Source organism: Cygnus olor, chromosome 3, assembly GCF_009769625.2.
Source record: "Cygnus olor isolate bCygOlo1 chromosome 3, bCygOlo1.pri.v2, whole genome shotgun sequence".
Classification (NCBI taxonomy): Eukaryota; Metazoa; Chordata; class Aves; order Anseriformes; family Anatidae; genus Cygnus; species Cygnus olor.
In genome coordinates this window covers 84,795,344-84,817,211 of record NC_049171.1, presented here as the reverse complement: position 1 = coordinate 84,817,211, position 21,868 = coordinate 84,795,344, and the positions used below count along the sequence as shown (strand labels likewise).

Below are 21,868 nucleotides of genomic sequence, written 5' to 3'. Positions count from 1 at the left end.
AACTAGCATGTGTTATGTAGAAATTGATATGGTTAACAAGCTGGTTTACCAGCCACCAACTAAAATTCAGCGAATTCCATCAGCCTCCCGTCACTTTCCCCAGGAAAAAGAGCATCAGAAGTAGTTTGCAGAAGTGAAGTTGTTAACTACCAAAGGCCTTCACTCTTCTATTTCTGTCTGCTAAAACATTTGTCTTGCATGGCAAAACTGTATTTTGAGTTCAAAATTTGCAGAGTTTTAATGCCCAAAGTGGCTGTTATTTCTGTTCTGCTTATCTGAATGTTGTAAGCCACTGAATTTCACATGGTTGGTTCTGTGTTCATCATCATAATATTTATTTGGCAAAAAAAGTAGAGTTTGTTGTGAAGACTACATTCACTTTTAATAAAACAAAGCATTTCAAAGCTTTGTGGTATAAAATTGCAAATACGAATGAAGTATCTTTAGAAAATCCTCATTTAGGGTAAGATTTCTTTTGAGGCAATCCTAATAATTTTGTAACATTTCCCTGAGTGTGTGTGCATATTAATTATGTATTGTCAACCTTAATGATCTTAAATAGCAAATAAAACAGGTAATGTTTCAGAATGTCCAAAAACACATGCAATAAACTGAAGATAACAAATACAAGGCCTGGCTAAAGAATCTTTTAAAGACTCATTTATACGGTTGTGGTCATGTTTTGTAGTCTGAATCTGTGAGTGTGATGTCTGTGAGTCTGAATCTGTGTCTGAATCTGACTTCCTGAGCAATTGTTGGTTATCACTGTTTCTGTTTTGCATTATTTAAAACATGCACGTATCCACAAGTGACACTTCATCAATCCCAGCTATCCAAATGTTTCAGATATATTCTCAAAGCTTTTTATAATTATACTTCACACACATGTGCACGTGACACTTGATCGCATATACAATAGCTTGGTTATAGGTTACTGGGGAGATGTGTGCACATATGTCTATGATAATCTGCCCTTAGCCTGGTGGGATAAATGAGAACAGAATAAAAGGCTTCTTCGACAACACAGTTGCTCTTTCTGGTTTTCCCAAAAGTGTCATTGGAGAGTGTTAATTTGTTTTGCCTATTAAATTAAACTTCACCCTACATCTTTGTATTCTCAGTATTTTCTTTCCAAGCTTATATAGCTTTGTATGTTACAATTGTGATTGTTAGAAAGGACTAAAAATATGGTATGAGTAAGAATGGTAAATGAATTTCTGGACAGTCAATATACAGAAGAAACATGTACTCTGAAAACTGGGGTGCTTTTTGCCCCTATTTTCCTGACACTGTTACTTCACTGTTGTATTTCACACACAATTGCTTCATGCCATCATGCCACCCATTAATTATTTTGTCCTAAGAAGAAACGTTACCTTCTAGCTCTTCTCTTGTGTAATTACTTCCATTTTCCTACTTTCTCAGTTTCTGTTTTCAATTCACATCCATTTTTCTTTGGCTGGATTTCCTAAAGAAATACGTGACTTAGTTGTACTCTGCATTGTCTGTCAGATGATCTTTCTACTTTCCCCAACAATTTTTTGAACTAAGTACCACCACGTCTGTTAGAGGGACAGTTTTCAAAGCTATTCCTGCAAGTTTTATGAGAATACATCTATAAGTGAGTAGGAAAGAGACCCCTTAGTGTTTTTGTTAAGGAAACAGTCATCACAATATAGTATTAGATGTAAGACAATTTAAGTAGAGAGAGATGTTATGACACCTAGCCTCCTTGGTATTCACTTAAGAGTTCTGCTGTTTGTGGATTCAGTTGTTTTGTCTAATACACAGTTTTTGGTGTCAAAATATGTACGAATGTTTTTTCATTACGAAAACCATACTCATTATGGAAAGGTGACATTTTATTAGGTTATTATTAGGTGACATTTATTTTGATTTTTTAAAAGATGCGCAGGCCTATCTATACATACTTACATGTGCGCACAAGAAGACCTTGTGATAGCTTGAATTCTCCCTTCTGTGCTTCCCCCAGACTGTCATTTAAGGTACCAGGAATAGTGATAAAGGAACGTCAACAGAGAAGAAGTGGGGGAGAAGTGCAATCAAACATATCTCAAGAAGCACTTTCAAGACCTGTAGGAAAATACATCAGCACTTTCTCAACTTTTGCATGACTTTTCTCATGATGAGTCATTTTATTTGCATGAGACATTGAAGCCTGGGCCAGGCCCACAAAATCAGCTTTCCCTTCACGTACATATTTCTGATAAAAGTTTGTGATAGGATCCGTGGGGGGGAATTTTATTACTCTACAACATCCTTATGTGGGCATTCTATAGAAAAATCTAATTTAACAGAGGAAAAAATCTCCAAGAAAACCTGTCAGTTTTAGCACTTGTTGTTAACATTATACTAAAACCAAAAAAGTCAAGTATCTTAACCCTCAAATACTGTGACTTCAGAAATGTGGGACTGTATCTGTTAATATTTTTTAATTCTTATTTGTTTATATGACACTGGTATGAAGAAATTATCCCTTTTTAAGATTGAGGAGAAAGTGTTAGCTCTTAAGCATGGACAAGCTGCATAGCCATGTAATCTTAGGTGTCTGCCTTCATTTTTCCTCCCTATTCTCTGATTACTCCGTTCTGGGTCATGTCAGAAACTAATTTTGTGAGTTCCCTGGGTTGCAAAGATTTGTACTAGGAGGTGTATTAGCATGCTTTTGGGTGCTATTAAAAAAATTGTTTCCATCCTTTTAAACCTTTGAAGAAATCCAGATGTTTTCAACAACTACAAGTCATGCCAGCAGGGGTCGGTTTAGTACCAATGGAAGCTGAAACTGCCAGATTCCATACACTTGAGGAGTTAGAACAAACGAGAAGTTTATATGATCAGACTACAAATAAACGTGGTAGCCGCTAAAACCATCTCTGGTATTCCTACTAGATTTGGAGTCCATTTCTTAAAAATAAATGAACAAATAAGCTTTTCTGGAGTTTCATTGTATTTCCCACAGTATTTTCAGTATTTTGTTGTCAGATTATGTGAATGGGGTATATGATGCTTTGCAAATAGAATCCATATTCATTACAAAAAGGATAGGAACAATAGGTAGGGAAAAGACTGATTTCTGTGATGGCTGCATTTAAACTGAAAGAAATAAAGTCTGATGCAGGTATGTGAAAATCTTTAGGTCAAGTTCTTCAAAGGCAGAAGTACTGGAAGCGCGTAGCGGCTACCCAGCAACTGAAGTTTCATTTCCCTCCCACCTTACTTCCTCATGTAAAGAAATTCACATAAAGAAATCTGCACTGACTTTTTTAGGACTACTGGTGAGCTTTTGAATTTCTGCTATTTTTCCTGTGATCATGAGTGGCTGTAGCCATTCATGTAGATGAACGTGCCTAACAATCAAAATCAGAAGTCAGGAGAAGGATGAAATAGGAAAAAAAATAAATGTATCATAATATGAAGATATTCCCTGTTAGCTTTGTTTTACATGCCGTTTCTTTTTCTGTAGGTATCTAGTAGGTATCTAGCTTTCCCTTCTGTTTGTGTTCATTGTCTCTTTGATGCATGCTTCATTTGTGGAATAACTACGTAAATGCATCCCATCCATTTTCACATTATTTCATTCCACCGAAAAGTAAATGGTAACATATATCTTTTAGAATGTTTTAACTTTCTTGTTAGTTTAGCAGTGACATCTGCAGAAATTCTTGGCTAGCATTTGATTGCTCTTTAATGAATACGTAGACAGCTCTTCCATGAATTTCAAAAATCTTGAGTGGATATTAAGAATTGTGTCATCTAAGGTCAGTAGAATAACTAAACTATTTTAAAATGATTATATTTATGGAAGTATTTATTTCTTTTCTCTGCCTTTGCATTCTGTTCTGGTTCCTAGTTGCTATATTTAGACCAGGTCCACTATTAGTTTTAGTAACGTAATTGGTGCAATGTAATAATGTAATTTAAGCCAAAATTACAATAGGCTGTTTTAATTAAGGTGTCGGAGACCTAATCAGAAAAAAATGAATATGGGAAACACAATATTGAGAACGTTCAAAAACTATTTTGGATTCAGACTTGTTGTCTCGTCTTTATCTTTCAAGATGTCCTAGTTTCTGCTGGGATAGTGTTAATTTTCTTCCTAGTAGCTAGTATGATGCTGTGTTTTGGATTTAGGATGAAATAACATTGATAAAATAACATGCATGGAATAGTTGTTACTGAGCAGTGCTCACAAGACTTTTCAGCTTCTTGTGCTGCCCTTCCAGTGAGAGGCTGTGGGTGTACACGAAGCCGGGAGGGGACAGAACCAGGACAGTTGACCCCAACTGGCCAAAGGGATGTCCCACACCATGTGGCATCATGTGGGACAATTAATATGGGGGAGTTGGCCAGGGAGTGAGGCTGCTGCTGCTCGGGGGCCGGCTGGGCATCAATCAGCAGGTGGTGAGCAATCATATTGAGTGTCACTTGTTTTGTATATTCTATTATTATTTTTGTTTTCCCTTCATTTTCCTGTTCTACCTCCCAGAAAATCAGATGATACAATGGACTGTTAAAGACTACACTGAGAGTAATGGGTGCTGACATATTCAAGTATTGGGATACACATTTAGCAAAAGCTATCTGGTTAGCCAGCACTAGGGGATCTTTTATTGGGCTGGTTCTGCCCAGTAAAAGCTCTTACATGCTGTAGAAGGGGATAAAGTCCCTGTAGTGCATATAAAAGAACGAAGCTGGGGAAGACAGTCTGGGTTATTCCTGCCTTGGTTGTGACCCCTGCGACAAACAGTGCAGCAAAACAATAATCTTAAACCAGCTCCCAGAGATGGTCAACAGCACAACAGGGAGCACATGCAGCAAGTAAGGTGTTACACAGCATGACTCTGAAAACAGGTAAAATAACTGACAGGAAAAAAATCAACATTATGACCAGCAACTATTAAACTAAAATAATGCTTATAACAAATCTGTTTTAACACGCTCTGGTCTCAACCCTTCATGCTCCGCATTGGGTGCCCAAAGGAGTGCTGTGGTTTAGTCCTTTGCTCACTCCCCAGCAGTGGGATGGGGAAGAGAACTGGAAAAAAGGTAAAACTTGTGGGTTGAGCCACTACTTCCATTATGCACTTGCACTGAATTAAGATCATTAAGAGCTTTTTTAGACCTGCCTTTACGTGCTGAGTCTTCATCATTGCCTAAGTCTTAGCAACAGGGTTATTTGTTCTCAAATATTTGTGGCTCAACACTTTATCTTCTGTGAAGCACAAAACCTTTCTTTACTTGACTGCTGGTCTCCTTTTGAATGAGCAGGATTTATGCTATAAGGATTATTTTCTTGTCATTTCCATACTTAGTAGAGAGTATTGCAAGTGTCTTGAACAAGCCTGGCTTTGATTTAAGTAATTTTAGCACCAAGACTTCTGGACATTGTCTCTTGTTCTTCTGCTCATAGACCCCAAATGGGCCAGGGTCTCCCAGCATTTGGTGTTACAGTGTCAGTGAAGGAAGTGTTATTTTCTATGGGAGGGGAGTGGGAAGGTGTAAGGAATATCCTGGAGCATCAAAACTGCTAAGAATCTCAAATATCTTTCCAAACCCTGCAGTTACCTTTAGTATCTCACCCAAGCAGTAGAAATCCAGGGTGTCCCAGTTGGTGCTCTGTTGCAGAGGTTTTTGCTTTGCAGGATGTGTCAGATGTGTAGTGTGGTGCCTTCAAGATGCAGGAAATGGTTCTAGAGGAAAATACATTGCAAAATTGGCAAAACTCTCAATGATATGGAAGTAATTTACTATAATCAGCAGGTCTTCTGTAGCAATCACTTGATAATTGCATACTTTGAGACTAATAACATATAGTAACAAAGAGCAGGAAACCACTACGTTTGTAAGCGGAAATGTTTCTTTAAAATGTATATAAGCCCCCAGTGCATAAAGTGCCCCACAGGATGGGAGGTGGTATGTGGGAACTTCTTGTTCTATTTGTTTTGAAATCAGCACTAATAAGGTAGGTGGTCTGAGAAACAATTTGTAAAGGACTCTGAAGGTCAAAAGATTCTCAGGAGTTTGGTGTTTCACTGCAAACCTTGAAAAGGAAGAATTTCTATATGAAAGAGCCTTTAGGATAGTGGTAATGTTCCAAAATATATACTGCTAGGTGAAAGAATTGTTGCACTAGAAAACAGAAGATAATACTTGGCACATCAAAACCCTGTCCCCAGCTACCCCTACACTCCTTTAGACCATTGCAACTGAAGGATGGCTCATTTCAAGTGACCAATTTCTCAATCTTCCAATGATTGAGGCTTGTGGAAATCAGAGGACCTACAAAGCAGTGGTAACCAAGTGCGACCTTTATGCCTATTAAAACTTAACTTCTCAATCTTCATCAGTTATTTTTGGGCTAATAGCCAGGGAATCCATCTTAATAGGGAGCCAGAAAGCCAGTATGGCTTCTGGAGGAGCCAGGGATTAAGTGAGGTGCTGGACTTCCATCTATGATCTGAGTCAGAGGAGCTTGTACTTTCATTAAGGTCATAACAACGGGGGGCAAAAATGGTTAATCGGAAAGATAGTCTAACGGCTATTGTACTAATGTAATGGCTAAAGCCTTTAATGCACATTTTTGACAGTGTGTTTAGGATATTCTTGGACCTATTGTTTTAAGTTCCTATATGTTTTGACCCTGCAGTGCAGAACAGTTTAAGTGCCCAATGCTTGTTATTTTTCTCCAACTGTTCCTTGTCAATCTAACGAGATGTTATTTCTCTGTGCAAATCTTGTCACTTCAATTCAGTTTCAAATTTCATACAAGTAAAGGGTAGTATAACCAGATGTGTTTATTTGGAGGCTGCATAGAGGAAAAGGTAACTAAACTAATTAACAGAATTTTGGGGATGATTTCAGAGTAGGGAATATCAACAAAATTCAGGATAGTGCTTATCCAAAGAGAGAAGAAAAATATAATAAAATTTATGGCATAAGAAATGAATTGAGGAAAGGATGCCGAACTTTTTGAAGTGCCAGGAGAAAGATGAGAGTGAAAGATGAGAGGAGTAGGAATAAATAGGGAGTAGGAATGTTGTTGACCAACACTTCTGAGAGTGAGACCCTTCTATTCTGTAGGACCATAGTTGTTTGAACACTTTCTATAGCATAAAAGAAATGTTTTCTCTTCCCGTATCGAGCCCATCAGGTCAGAGCAAACATTTACACCATTGAAAGCTGGTTCTCTGATTCATGCTAAACACGTTAAAACCTTTCTTTTGCCAGGTTAGCTTTAACTTAATGCAATATGCATTTTAATCCAGTTCACTCCACGCATGTGCGAGTGCTTATGGCAGGGTAAAAGAAGAATGGCCAAAGGCATGTGATGGGATTGCTTCTTCAAGTAAGAATTCCTTATGAAATTTGTTTCTTTATGAGAAATAAATTCTTCTGAGAAATAAATGCTGCTTCTGGTAAGGATTCCTTATGAGTTTATGAAACTGTGGACCAAGAAAGTGTTTTAGAAAGGTGTGTTTTCAGTCTTTTTTAGAATGCTACTAATTTATTCTGAAAATCCATTAAAGGTAAGGCAGCTTATTGGAAATTTGTATGAGTGATGCGTTAGAAAATCTTCCAAACGTTGCTGTGGCTTTTTTTTTCTTTTGAGGGGAACAATGATGTTAAGAACTCTCACTGCCTTCAGAACAAGGTATAATGTCCTGCCAAAGTCATGTCTTGCTGTTCAGTGAGAATCGCAACTATATGTATCATCTGTAGTACAAGATGATTGTATGTTATTACTTCTGATGCTCTCTAAGCAATATTAGTTAAATGTATGAACAGCAATTAGTTAGACTTGTTTCTTCTCTGCATTAAGAAGATGGCTAAACTAATGATTTTGAATTAAGCTTTTTTTGATTTAATGAAGAAGTTACCACTCAGATATCCTATGTGCCAGCCCACATCCTTCAGAAGTGTAGCTTTAAATGATGCAGGAATGATACAATATAAAACTACTTTGTGCAGCAGTTACAAAAGAGATGTTGACAGACTCTACAACCTTTGGAGTCAATTCCTTATTAAAAGAAAGACTTTATGGTAATCTGCACTTTGAATTGCTTTTTGCCCTCTGAAGGTTAGAATTTTTTTGGTAAGAAGAAAGATTTCATAATATGAAGCTGTGCATGTGATGTGTTCTGCTTGTCTTTAATTTCTCATTTTGCCCTTAATGTTATTAAACAATTAGCTTTGTAACGGTTTTATTTCTAAGGCAAGAAGAAAGTGTTCTCAGTTTTCCTGTGTATATAAAAGATGTGCTGTGTGATGGTGAGAAAGCTACAGGCTGTGTAGAAAAAGATGAAATTTCTTTGTGATGGAAGAGTAGTCTAAATTGCATTAGAGGAGGTCTTCAGAAGAAAATCAATGGGACACCACCTTATTACTGGTAGTAATTTGAATGACCTTGTGTTGTTGAAACTTTTTCCATATTGTGTATCAAACTAAACAAAGCAAAGTCAAATCTGTCTTAGGGGAGCTTCATTGCATTGATTATATAACTTAATAATTTACCCAACTATATATTAAAAAAAAGCAAAGAGAGAGGAGATAAAAACTAGTAATAATGTGTATAAACATAATCTAGCATTCTCTGTGCATCAGCCTATGCAGACCAGAGATAAATCAAAGGGGTTGCTAGAAAGATTGATCTGTATGCTGGTTAATAAGAAAACACACTAAAGCATTGTTAATACAGTAAACTGAAGTCTTTTTAGTTCATTCTTATCCCTTTCTGCATTATGCCTATTCTTACAGGTTTTCTAAGGGTAAACATTTGTTTTGTTTTACTTTTGAATTCTTTCAGAGCAAGAAAAAAAATATTACATTAAGATAGTCATTGTGATTCTGCCACTGTAAAATCTGAAAGTGCTAACTTCTGCCCATCTAGTCATTTTGGAAGAAAAGGAGCAGCACATGAATTGTTCAATTTAGTTAAAAACTGGTTTAGTTAAACTAGTGAAAAATCTTACTGAAACACATTTAGATTTGTTTACAGGTGCCATTAGCTAAATCAATATGAACTACGTTATACTACTTTAATTCAGACCAAATTGTTTTTCTTCAGCTTAACAAATCATTTTAAAACTAATTTCAGTCAGACTGGTACATTTGGATGCTGACAATTTACAGTAGCCCAGATTTAACTTTTTATTGCAGTTGAATTCAGTGGAGGGGTATGTCAAGTAATGGAAATATCTTCATTGTCTAATAATGTTTTTGAAGTTGAATGATCAAGTTGAGTTTCATTTAAAAAAAAATTAAATAAATAAACAAGGGAAGGAATAGAAAAGTAACCAACAACAAACCTCATTGAACCACTCCAAACCACAAGAGCGTAAGGATTTAGACACATGAATAAATTGCATGCTGTTGGCTGCTTTGCAGTAGCTGTCCATAAACACTCTAACCCGAAACTGCAAGAGACCAAAATATTTGTAGTAAGCTCCTGCTCCTAAACTGCTAAAATAGTGAGGGTGTGAAGACTGTACTGGCTGATGCTCTTTCAACTTTATCTACAAGTGCTTATTTTTGTAATACCATCTCTAAGAAACTTTAAAAAAATTTTTGTACTTTAAAAGCGTGAAGCAGGTTAAAATACTTAACTGTTCTGAAAGTTATGAAGGCAGTTTGAAGAAACACTTCCTGTTACTTCCGTTGAAGGTAAGAAGTTGTCTTCTTGGCGTCTTTTCCTTTCCTTTCTACTTCTGGAGATCCTGCAATGAGAATGAGAATGGATATCTGTTTGAAAGCAAGAGCCAATTAATTTAAATTTGGTGGGCATATACAACAGTCACCAAATTCCAAGAGTAATCAAATCTTTCTACACTGCTAGAGGAATGTATGAGTTTTTAATAGACAGATATTTGGACTTATTTTCACATGCATTTGATTTAAGGGGGATTAATATCTCTCCTATGAATTAACTTGAAATTGTATGGGTATCACTGGCAAATGCATGGGTATCTGTTCCTGCTTTGAAATGTTGAGTTCTTCTTGTCACTTAGATTTTGGTGGAAGTGAGTTTAAATCACATAATTTAGGGAAACTATTTGTTTTATCCATTTTGAATTTTGCTGATTTGAGTGGTCTCTGAAATTAAGAATTCCATTGTTTCAACAGGAGAAGCTGATGACTGATTTTCTAGACCATTCAGAGCATTATGTGCTTTTAGATTTTTCTCTCTGAAGGTAACAATCATGGTTTTTTTTCATACATATGGCTTAAAGTGGTTTTCTTCTCTTTTTCTTCCACTAATTCAGTAATATCCTTCAAATTTTTCTCCACGTGTTTTGCCATAGTATACTTTATACAGTATTGTTGGTTTTTAACCACAGCTGCTGCTGAACAGTTTTTTTCTGCCATTGCTGTCTCTGGTGCAACTTCCTTGAACTGATAGTTCAGATGGTCATTTTTCTCCCTTACCTTGCGTTCCTCAATACTGAGTGTGTTTTACTATTGCTTTGCCAGTTCATTTAGTGTGCTCTGAAGTGCCTCACTGTATTGTCTGGTCCTGTACACTGCAATAACCTTTTCTTCTCCAACTATTACTGCCATTTTTACGTTGTTTCCCCCTTGTTTCTTTCTTTGCTGTTCTAGATCATTGCAAAGTATGCTGATGATACAAAGCTAAAATCTGTCATCTGACATGAAAAGGTACCACCATGCCTCTTTCTACAGCCAGTGTTATCTCTCATGTAGGTTTAGTATTACTTATGTCAAAAACAAAACTTAAAAACTGACAGAATTCATTGCGCACCAAATTTATTGTTTTGTTTAAATGGTGAAATGTGTGTGAGGGCTAAAAATATGGAAGAGAATAATGCTACCAGCTTCCTCCTTCCTATTTTCAAAATGCAAAGTAGGTAACTAAAATTGAAAACTTTTGCCTAAAGATTACAATTCCCCATAAGTAATTACTGTATTACAGAATATTTTTTAAAGCTCAGTTAAAGAAAGAAAATGGGAGAGAGAGAGAATTGCTTTTAAACAATGTCAGTTAATGAATTTGGACTTGAGGAATTGCTCTGTTTACCATGCTTAATTTCATGCATCAATTCAAAACCACCTACTTTTTGACATATCACAGTCTCTGAAGCAATTAATGGTGATATCCCAAATTACATTTTTGAATTTAGATGAAGAATAAACTGCTGGGACAGAAGATATATGAAACAACAATTAAGATCCTGCTTTTCTGTTGATATTTCTGGTTGTTGATGGGGGTGGGGGGAAGACATGACCAAACTGAGATCTCTGACTGTCTTAAAGCGTGATGCTTTTCTTAGTGTCATCAGTAGGCAGTTCATGTCTCTATTTACATTTCACCTCCTTATTCTAGTATTTGCTGCACCCAGAAAACATTGTTTGCAGTCCATAGATTGGTCTGCATCCAAGGACAAAGCCAGATAAGCACAAATGCACAGGTGTTTTCTCTGTGATTCAAAGCACAACTCTGTTCAGTACATGTGCTTTGCTCCATTAACTGTCTGTATTGGAGACAGGTATCAACATCAAGTAAGTTTTCTTTCAAGTTACAGTTGTGGAGAAGATTGCTGCTGTTTATATCATTAATTAGATTATTTTATAGAATTAATCTCTGCTACAGTTTGCAGAGAAGGAAACTGGTGTGCAAACTGTGAGGAGGAAAAGGGATCACTAACTTATGTTTCCTAAAGTCAACTCATACCTTGCTAACTCATTTTATTTTATATTTTTACTATCTTTTCTCACTAGCAGTATTCATACTTTCTATTTTTCTAATTTTCATCACTTTCTAGATCATTTGATAAACATTTGTTAAAATGTTCAGATTGATAAACTTCCTCAACTTAGTAAATGTTTTTCTTTGAAGATCATGTAGCTTTGATGGGAGAAAATAGAAACTCTATTTCTGTAAGTAATTCTGTTAGCTATATCAAGATCACATGCCTGTAATCAGTGGCAGAATATGGTATAAAAAAAAAATCTATTATATTAGAGCTATCTCTTTAGTCCATGCATTTTAGAATCAGTTATAAATTAAGATGTTAATACTATGATACACAGATGAAAACATTATTGATTTGCTCCAAAGACTGCAACAATATTCAGTATTAAAAATTGATTTAATACTACCTCTTTAAAATCGATCTTGCATTTTGAAATTGTATTGCATATGATTTTCCCTTATTTTTAGTGTGATATTGTTGACTGTATGTTGGCTATTTCAAGGTAGTTATCAAATAGTCATTTCTTCTTACAGCTGATTTAAGTTTCATTGGTAAATCACTTAAGACTCTTTTTTACTAACAATCTTCAAGGATAGAAATTCTCAAACTCCAATTGTAATCACAGATACGGTTTCTGCTGGAGTTTCTACTGATGGTGTTAAGGAAACTTTCCGTTCTTTTGTATTTACCTTACTGCTTTCCATGATGCTCTTTTGATAGTCGTTTATTTTCTCTGCCATCCTAATGATTACAGTGACTCACACGGTGGTATGGAATGACAGTCCTCTTCTGGAAGAGGATTCAAATGCATGGATTCCATTGATGCCACCACACCTTTTTTTGTATCAATTATCATGTAAAAATTTGCATGGATACAATGAAACTACAACATGACTTTTTTTATTTGTGTTCTTTATTTGAAGCTTAATTTTTCCTAGGGCAGTAGGGAAGGATTTAGGTAATTATTTGGGTATGTAATATGTGTAATAGGAGGTCATGCCTGGATTGCAGATATGAACGATCATGAGAATGACAGCATTGTCCAGAGTAGCACTAGAGGGAAACCTTGTTAAAAGGAAAAGCGTTTGGTCAGACATGCTAGACAGAGTATACCATAAGATATCAGTGAAGAGTTTTTCCGAAGTACTTGTTTTTCTTATACATTGTATTGAGGTCCAGGTAACACAGGCAAAGGTAAGCAGTTTCTCCTTGTTTGTATTTTGTAACCTTTCTTTTCCATTTTTTTTTTAAATTCATCATTGAGTACCACTTTTGCAATGGGAATGCAGTCTATGTATGTCACTGATGGTAGGGTGTGTATAATTCTCAACTATCCTACAATTTTGAGGCTGTTTACCTTTTGTCAAAGAGGAGTTGGTATCCAGTTATTTGACTATTTGAAATTATTTATACCGCACTGATGACAGGAGTGCTGCTTTCATGGGAAGAATCAGTGCTCTGACATCTCAAGTTGCCTACATGCGTGTCTGCTGACATATGTACAGAGATAAGCACAATTTTCTGAACTTGTTCATGAAGGAGATTACTGTTTGTGTTCATGAATTGCTGGGCCTGTCTACAAGCGTCAATGAAAGCGGTAGTTAAAGCTAGGAGTGATAGGAGGTATACTGCAAAGGAAACCGAGAGCAGTAGCTTATCAGTGTATGAAACATCTGAGAGGACAGTGCTGGGAATTGCTCTTCTTCCATAGGGTTCACCTTTGTGACTTAAACAGGGATTTCCCTGTGCCCCTTTGTGAACTGCTGGCGAGGTGAGGTGGTAAAGGTTAAGACAATAAAGCTGATGAGCTTTCTCTTTCCATGCCCTGATGAAGTGTGTCAGCAGGGTGGGATTTGCTATGGTGAGGATGTGGCAATCAGAATGTAAGAATGGCTCAACTTGGGCAAGCCAAAATCTACCTTGACCACTCTTTAGTCTGATAGTGTTTGATTGGAAGTAAATACTTCAAGACAAATACAAAATTATCTTCCCTTCAGTGTACCTTTCCAGGATGCAATATAGTTTGTATATATAGACCCAATTGTAGTTTGGGTCTTTCCAAGCAGTGTTGAATCTGGATTATTTTGCTTAATTGGCCTCAAATGGCTTTTTTTCACTTAATTGCCTTTTTTTATTTTGTTTTTATCCTTCTTTTGTACAACATCCTACAGCAAAGCAGGATGTAATGTAATTATACTTTATGTGAAGTTTAATTTGGTGTGAGCATTCTGCATGATATTCTATTCTGCCTAATAATTCTCTAATGTGAAAAAATAAGTACTTGTTCCTTGTTCATCATCCCCACCCCATGAGTCATTTTGCATCATGTCACACTAAGCTGTCTTTTTCTGAGGTGAATCTGTTGATCTTCTCTCCATATAGAAGTCACTCCATATCTTTCACTTGTGGCATTGCTCTTCTCTATGACATTTCTGATTCTGTTACAGTGCGTTTGAATTGGGGTGACCACAGCCGCATGTGCTTTTTGTATTGACTTTTTAATGTTTTATTCTGTTCCATTCCCAGTAACACTTAAGATTTAACGTGGCATTTTCACCACTGTGGTATGATGGCTTTGCTGGCACAAAGCTTTCTGCTCCTTTGCCCCCGTCTGTCTGTACCTGCTGTATTGGGGTTGCACTGCTTATAACAACTGTGTTAAAAAATGTTCAAAGATATGTTCCCGTTCAAAATTCCTCCCCTCCTATTTTTTTTTCACCTGAATCTTTCTCTTTTCTGGTTCGTAATGGTTAACATCTGTGCCGTATGACTGAAGATTATGACTGGGAACAGGAGAGAAGGGAAAAGAGTCCATAAAATGCTATTGCCATCCAAATCTCTGTATTGTCAAATGAGAGCTTATATGGGCTGCGGTCAGAAGGAGGGCTTAGTTGGAAAGGAATTAGTTTATGACGGAGCATAGTGATAAACAGTACATTTTACGCCTAGCCAATGTATACTATGAAAAGCTACAGTGACTAATAAATGATAGTTACTAATAAATGATACAGTTTATCACTTATTACCTAGTTCTTTTTAACACAAGCCTGAATATTCAGTGTCAGGGTTATAAAAAGTTATGAGTCTCTAACACTGCTGTAAAATATTCTGCTGAGCTCTAGCATCTGGCAAATGACAGAATATCGTGCTGCTATAAGATCCCTAGGTCAAATCCTGAGGTGGTTCTGAGTGTGGTTACTGCCTCAACGTCAATAAAACCTTCCTGACTGATGTTGCTCATTCAGGAGTTGACCGCTGCGTTGGTTAAGGATCAATATTCCTTACTCTTAGATTCCCCGGGTGGTGATAGATTTCCCATAGCTGCAGTGTGTTTGTGCAAAGCCAGATGCTGTGAAGGTAGTTCTTGTACTGCACAGGGCCTGAACTTGAGACTGCGCGCCAGTCAACTGTGCAACATGCAGCCTGCTATAAAACGCAGAGCGGTTTTTAGGAGATGTATCAGCTTTGATTGACAACTAGAAGGTAAAAACTTCCTTGGATACATCATTTCACTTTATGGTGGTAATTGATTGGACTTCCAAGAGAACATTATAAACAAGGAACTGCATTAGGTGGCTAAAAAAATCCACAAGTTGTTGTTGAGCAAGAGGCCTCCAGAAATGACACGGTTTGTCCTGACCGCAGGAGTGTTTCTATTGTATGTCTGCCGTGGCTGTATTGCTTCTTAATAAATCTTCATAAAATGGTTTCAAAGAGTACATTGGGTTTTAAATTATGCTTGTTTTCTTGTGTGTCGTATTCTTTCCGGTTTCCATTGCTTATATGGAATAGAAAATGAGTTGAAGGGATATGGGTTTAGCTTCAGGTCAGGTTATGATTTGTTGAGAAGGATTTGCTTTTAGCTGTGAGAGGAGCACTTGGAGTGTGGTGTGATAGGCCATCTCGCCCTCTCAAGTCATTTATTTGTTTTTAATGTCACTGTACTGTGTGGCTTGTGGGGGAAGGAGGTCTCCCCAAGAATGGCTTTGGTAACCCTTGCTGCTACAGTGCTGTGGGGCGGTCTCACCTGGACAGCTGTGGATGGGCACTCTGCCACTTCTGAGGTGGCTGCTGCTGTCAGGAGGTGGGAGGTGTGCTTTAGAGAAAAGCAAAGGCTTCCCCCAAGTTTTGAATACAGCTGCTTGCTCTGGCGGTAAGCTGCCTGCTGGCTTGCTGTGCTCAGTGTATTCACAATTCTGCTTGTGCATGCTAATTCCTGTGTTTTTGAGTGCATATTCAGAGTAGAAAATAGGTGGAGGAGACATAAGGTTCATGTTTAGCTCTAGAAGGTGGTAGAGAGACAGGGGAAGCTGTCTTAGACCTCATTAGGGATTTTGCTCATTGAGAATCAGAGGCTTCTGCCTCACAGCATCCCAGCTATGTGGGGTTCTCTCTTTGCAATGAAAGAAAAAATCTGTGGATCAGCTGATCGATGGTATCATGTCACTGCGTAGAACACAAGCAGCTACGTTTGAAACAATATTTCATTTTTCTCACCCTCCAATGCCTGGTTTTGCATGCACTTGTAGCAGTGTCAAGGCCCCACATAACACACTTGGAAATTTAGTTTTAGACTAAATTGGCATGGAGGAGGTGAGCCATTATCACGAGACTCATGGTTTCTTTAGAACAAGCACCAGAACATTGAGAGGGGCATAATCAAAAGGGCTTTTCATGCTGTGGTGGTTTTACCGTGCTAGGCAGCTGAACACCACAACTGCTCTCTCATTCCCCCTCCTTAGAAGAGGAGGGGAAGAAGTAAAGGAAAGAACAACTCACAGGTTGAGATAAGGATAATTTAATTAAAGGGAAAAAATAATTATTAAGGAAAGATTATTATTAATTAAACAATTTAACTAAAGGGAAAGAAGGTGTGATACCACTGCTGTTCTAGCTACAAGTGCAGAGCACATCACTGTATGGGCTGCTGCAGGGAAAGTTAACATCCCAACCAGACCCAGTACACATGCCTTCTGGCAGAGTATACTCACTAATCCCTTGTGCTGATATGTTTTTAGTCTTGTCCATTCTGTGCTGTGTTGTAATAATATCTCCATCACTGACTGTTTGGTCAAAGCTGGTGGCACAGTGGTGATGCTAAAATGTCTGGATGACACTTAGGGTTTCGGGTTTTTGTCATCTACTCCTGCTTGACTCCTTTCTGATTACTGAGATTTGATTTCTTCCTCAGTATGCTATGGATCCTACTAAAAATGGCAAAGTCTGAGCACAATATTATTATAACAGCTGAAAGCTCTGTCTTTCACTGTGTAGTGAAATGGATATGAGCACCACGATAGATGAGCATCTTCTTAGGTTGGTTGGTGAAGATCCTCTTAGCTGGAAAGGAGATGAAAATGCATCTATACCCATACACTCCAACCCTTTTGTGTACATGATTAACTTCTATTGATATATATATATTATATATATACATTTTATATATATATGATTTGCTGTGCAATTATGCAGGTTCAGGGACTTGTTCAGAGACAAATAGAAATTTCTATGTAGAAGTCTTTTGGCTTTGTAATTGAGGAGTTGGCTCAAAGAAAAAATTCTGTTTGTAAAACAGAAAATCTCATTTATTCATTAACAGCTAATGATGGCATACAGAAAACCTGAAAAGTCTTCTAAAGCTTTGAAGGTTTTTGTGGTGCTGTTTTGTTGGCAGGATTTTTTCTTTTCTTTTTCCTTTTTTCCTTTTTTTTTTTTTGCTTTGGTGGTGGTTTGTGGTCTTTTTTTTTTTTTTTTTTTTGAGACTGTCATCAGTGGAACACAGACATCATATTATAGGTAAACTAGAAAAGATAAAAGAGCATCATAGGATAATTTATGCCCAGCACCCTGCTGGCTCCTCCCTAAGGTCAGACTGCAATGCTCAGGGTTTTACTCAGTCAGGCCTTGAAACCTTTTTCTGTAATCCATAATCCTAAGTGAGGCTGCCATTGCAAGTGTTCCAGCAAGTCTTTTATTTTCTATTTTATTGCAGGACGGCTGTCTAAATTTAGTTAGTGTAATGCTGCACCAGCTGCTGTGCCTTTGTGAGCTCCTATATGTTTTAATAAAGCTCTATTAACATCATTCTTAATTATGTGTAGGCAATACAAGTCAGAAGTGAAGAAAGCTTAACGTTTTCGGTGATGCGAAAAGATGTTGTGAGTTGTATTTCTAGACCTTACTATAGGCAAAGAGATGCTATCTTGTTTACTTCTGTTGTGTGCCTGAATGCTACTCTGCTGCAAAGTTAAATTGAAATGAAGTTTTAGGATTGATCCTCTGCAGAGCAGCTGAGCAAGATTAATGTTAATTGATGTTTTCAGATAAGCATCAGTGCTAAATAATATGCGTACATTTAATTTTTAATATGACTTAGGCTTACACATATGGACAGATGGAAAAAGGAACCTGAATTCTTTCTTCCCTGTAAGAAGTTCCTAGCATTTTTTCATTCATAAATGTAAATGAATGATGTCTTATTTCTGTGGATTGCTTATTTAAAGTCCCACAGAAAATTTACTTTAAAATGTATCTGAAGCTGAGGGCAAATACTAATATATTAAGCACAAAAAATGGTACTAGAGCAGATCTGTAAGTGTATATTATAATTGGAAATTATGAAATTAGGAACTTTGGAGTCACTAACAGAAATTTAATTCCAACTTTAGAAAAACTGGTTAGATATAAAGCCTCTGAATACCATCAACTGGATTTCAAGTGATTTTATTGAACTAAAAAAACCTGTTTTAAAGTCAGTTTTAGTGTTTGTTGAATGTAGGTTACATTACAATGATTTTTTTTAATGATGCTGTAGATTATTTTACACTGTTTTCCTCTGGATAGCTTCATTTCCAGGCAGAGTTAGGCCCATGTATCTCAAATAGTGTGTATATTTTTAAATAAAGTAAATGTAAGTGTAAGTCTGAGTTTCCAGCAGTTAGAACTGTTAAAAGTCCAGGTAATTACAACTCCTTATATTTGTAATTACCGGTAAGATTTGATGTATTAGTTTTCCTTTTACATGTAGCATAGTCTATTACTGAAAAGTACATGGTAACAGTAAGCCAGATAGTTTAAAGCGTGCTGCTCTATGGTCTAGTTAATGGCTGGAAGATACTCTAAAAGTATTTGTCTCAAGCAGAAATCATGCATAGTGCTGCACTACTATAGTGCATTTTTAACCTCTTGCCCCTGTATGAAGGGGTGAGGGTGAGATACATTATTTTCTTTTTATATAGTAGTGATGACTTTCTGCTCATCACCAGTCTTGTACAGTTTGTGAGACTCACCCAAGCCTGTTTCTGTTAACATGTGCATCTTGGAGAGTCAAGCTTGAGTGCACAAAGCTTTCTGCGTTATGCTGCAGCAGATTTTGTGAGTCAGCAGTTTTAAACCATGTTAATGCCAAACCCATGCCAATATACAGTGCAAGGAGGTTTTGATGTTTGGCTATTTTCTTTTTAATGAGGAAATTTTGTAAACCTGACCACCTGTGATCATTTGAACATGCGTTTTCTTCCCTGCTGCAGTGTTTTTCCTTCTTTATGGTTGCTCTTTTTTTTCTGTATCTTAATGTTACTTATACTTTGTGCTCCCCCATCTTGCTTTTCATGTGTAAATACAATATTAAAATGCGGAAGGCCGTGCAGTCTTTCCCTTTGCATTCTCTGTTTTCAGGCTTCTGCTAATTTTTCAATCCCCCTAATTCTGTCTTTGGGTTTTTATTTTTTTCTGCCTTATACAGTTCTGTTTCTCTCCAATTTTGAATCATTTGTGTCTTGTCAAAGATCACTCTTTAATGCCAACTGTCCTTGTTGTCTTGGCTGTTCCTTACCCTTCTCCCTGCTCCCACAGCACTGCACTGCACCCTGCTTTCCCAGCTGTGTTCTCCTGCACCCCGCGGTGCTGACCTGTGTTGGTGCTGGATGCCTTCAGCAAAGTCCTCAGCAGAAGCTGGCTCTGCTGCGTTTTGACAAGTTTAGCAACTGCACATCACGGTATGTGGCCAGTGTGCCTATATCATGTATCTCTTATTTTTAATGAGAGATTTAACAGGAATTTGGGTGTAACAACCATGAGAGGAGGATGCACTTTTTATTTTTTCTTACTGGAGTATCAGGGTCACCTTATCTGCTGATAATGGGAAGAATAAACCCTTAATTTATGCTTGGGTACCAGCTTCTTTGCTTTTTGTCTCATCTCTCCAGTTTTCTGAAATTCCTCACAATCAAAGTTTAAATCAGAGTGAGGATTAAGTATCTGTGATATATTCCAATGGCCAAATGCTTTTTTTTTTTCTGTAACAGAATAAAAATGAAATAGAAATGGCTGGAAGAAAAAATATACTTCAGAGTACATAACATCTCAGATGCAAAATACTTCCATGCTGCTGTATGTTGTGAGATAGGCAAGGGCTGAAGTTAAACTGCCTGAAGTCATTTTAATAAACAAAAACATAGACAATGCTATGAGCAATTAATGTTAATTTTGCACTTCTCTACATAGCCAGGGATAAGTACTTACTAGCATAGGTATGAATCTTTTTATGGAAGAAGAAAAAGGGCTTGAGGTAACAGAGGAGTCTGACTGGAATGTGAATGTTCAGCACAATGGAAGTGGGATAAAAGCCCACGAGTTCATTTGGCGGCTTCTCTTGAAGGGGATTTCAACCTCGAATGGTCTGAAGCAAAGCAGACAGAAGAATGCCGTTAGGAGCAGTCATAATAAAGGTGATCTACAGCAGTAGTTGGTTACGAAGGTGGAGTTAAAGGAGTTAAACTTATTTAGCCTTTGGTGGCAGCTCTAGGTTGCCATTAGGATGCTGCTGCATCATACTGAGGCAGATGGCGAAAGGAAGTGCCGGGCTCCTGGCACTGTGCATGTGTCCTCCAGCCCAGAGCTGTCTGGGGAAGGTGCAGGCTCCTGTGCAGGTATGGGAAATGTTTGGAGGGCAAAGGGTTTTGACAACCCCTTACTGAAGTCAGTGTGGTCTGCTGTCCCCTGTAACTCCCCTGTGCAGCCCCCAGGGAGAGCTGCAGTAGCTGGCACGCTTTGTGGGAGCCTTGATAAGCGCATTGAACATGTAGGACACAGAATTTTGAAATCAAACTGCTTGTTAGATCTTATGTGGCCTTGTTATTTTGTAAAATAAGGAGGCAAATTTGAATTGCTTACAAATACCAGCACAGAATATATAGAGAGCAAGCTTGTGAGGCTTACAGGCTAAGCACCTATTTCTTTTTCTCCCCTCCTATGCTGTGAGTGCACCTTGAAATGCCATTACCTGCTCTAGCTAAGAACAAGGTAATTTGTAATGTGGTACAGCTAATTTTTCATTGTGGTTCCACTGGGGCATAGTGCAAAACAATCTGGTATAGCTACAGTGGTAGAGCAGTAACCTGAATTCAGAGCAGGCACTGTGTCAGTTGCTGTCTCCTCTCACCTTTGGCCAATAATGAGGCTATTTGCAAATTACTTTTAGGCTTTTAAATATATTTGATATATTCTGCTTTTCGCACAGTATACAAGCATAAAAAAAAAAAAAAAAAGCTTGGGTGATTACAAAAAATAAATGAAAATGGAAATTGTAGTTAGCTAACATCTTCTCCAGATCTAAAAGAAACACGGGACCACAGAATGGTTTGGGTTGGAAGGGACCTTAAAGATTACCTAATTCCATCCCCTTGCGATGGGCAGGGCACCTCCCACTAGACCAGGTAGCTCCTTAATTATGTTGAGGAGCCAATTCTGTGGCCAAGATAGGAAGAGAAATGTTTTTGGGGTCAACTTAGATAACTTTCTGAGTTTTTTTTCTGCCATTCACAGAACAAGTTGTAGTGTGTGCAAAGGAGATGAGAAACCCCAGCTCTTTTAGGCTGTCAGTGCCACGTGCTGTGTTCTCTTTGAGAAGAATCCAGCTTGGAACAACCCTGAACAGGACGGTGAGCTTCTGTAGTTCGGAAACATTAAAACACAGCTCCCGAATTAAACTTCTCCATGAATTTTGTTCTCTTGTCTGGAAGCTCAACTTTCAGCTGTGAAAAAGCTTAAAAGTTTTTTTTTTTTTTTTTTCTAAAAATAATAAATAAATTACATCCTGAACTCCACAGTTTCTTCTGTTGCATTTTAGGTGTCTCCCA

At 37.4% G+C, this 21,868-nt stretch overlaps 1 protein-coding gene and 1 long non-coding RNA gene across 7 annotated transcripts in view; both read left to right on the top strand.

Annotated features, from left to right (window-relative positions):
* The window catches only part of SMYD3 (SET and MYND domain containing 3), a 384,781-nt gene that overhangs the window by 85,787 nt on the left and 277,126 nt on the right, over positions 1 to 21,868 (top strand). The gene's annotated exons all lie outside the window — the stretch shown is intronic.
* Positions 19,382 to 21,834, top strand: LOC121067109. The gene is made up of 2 exons (XR_005818096.1): positions 19,382 to 19,726; positions 21,555 to 21,834. It is a non-coding gene; the product is annotated as an uncharacterized LOC121067109 (long non-coding RNA).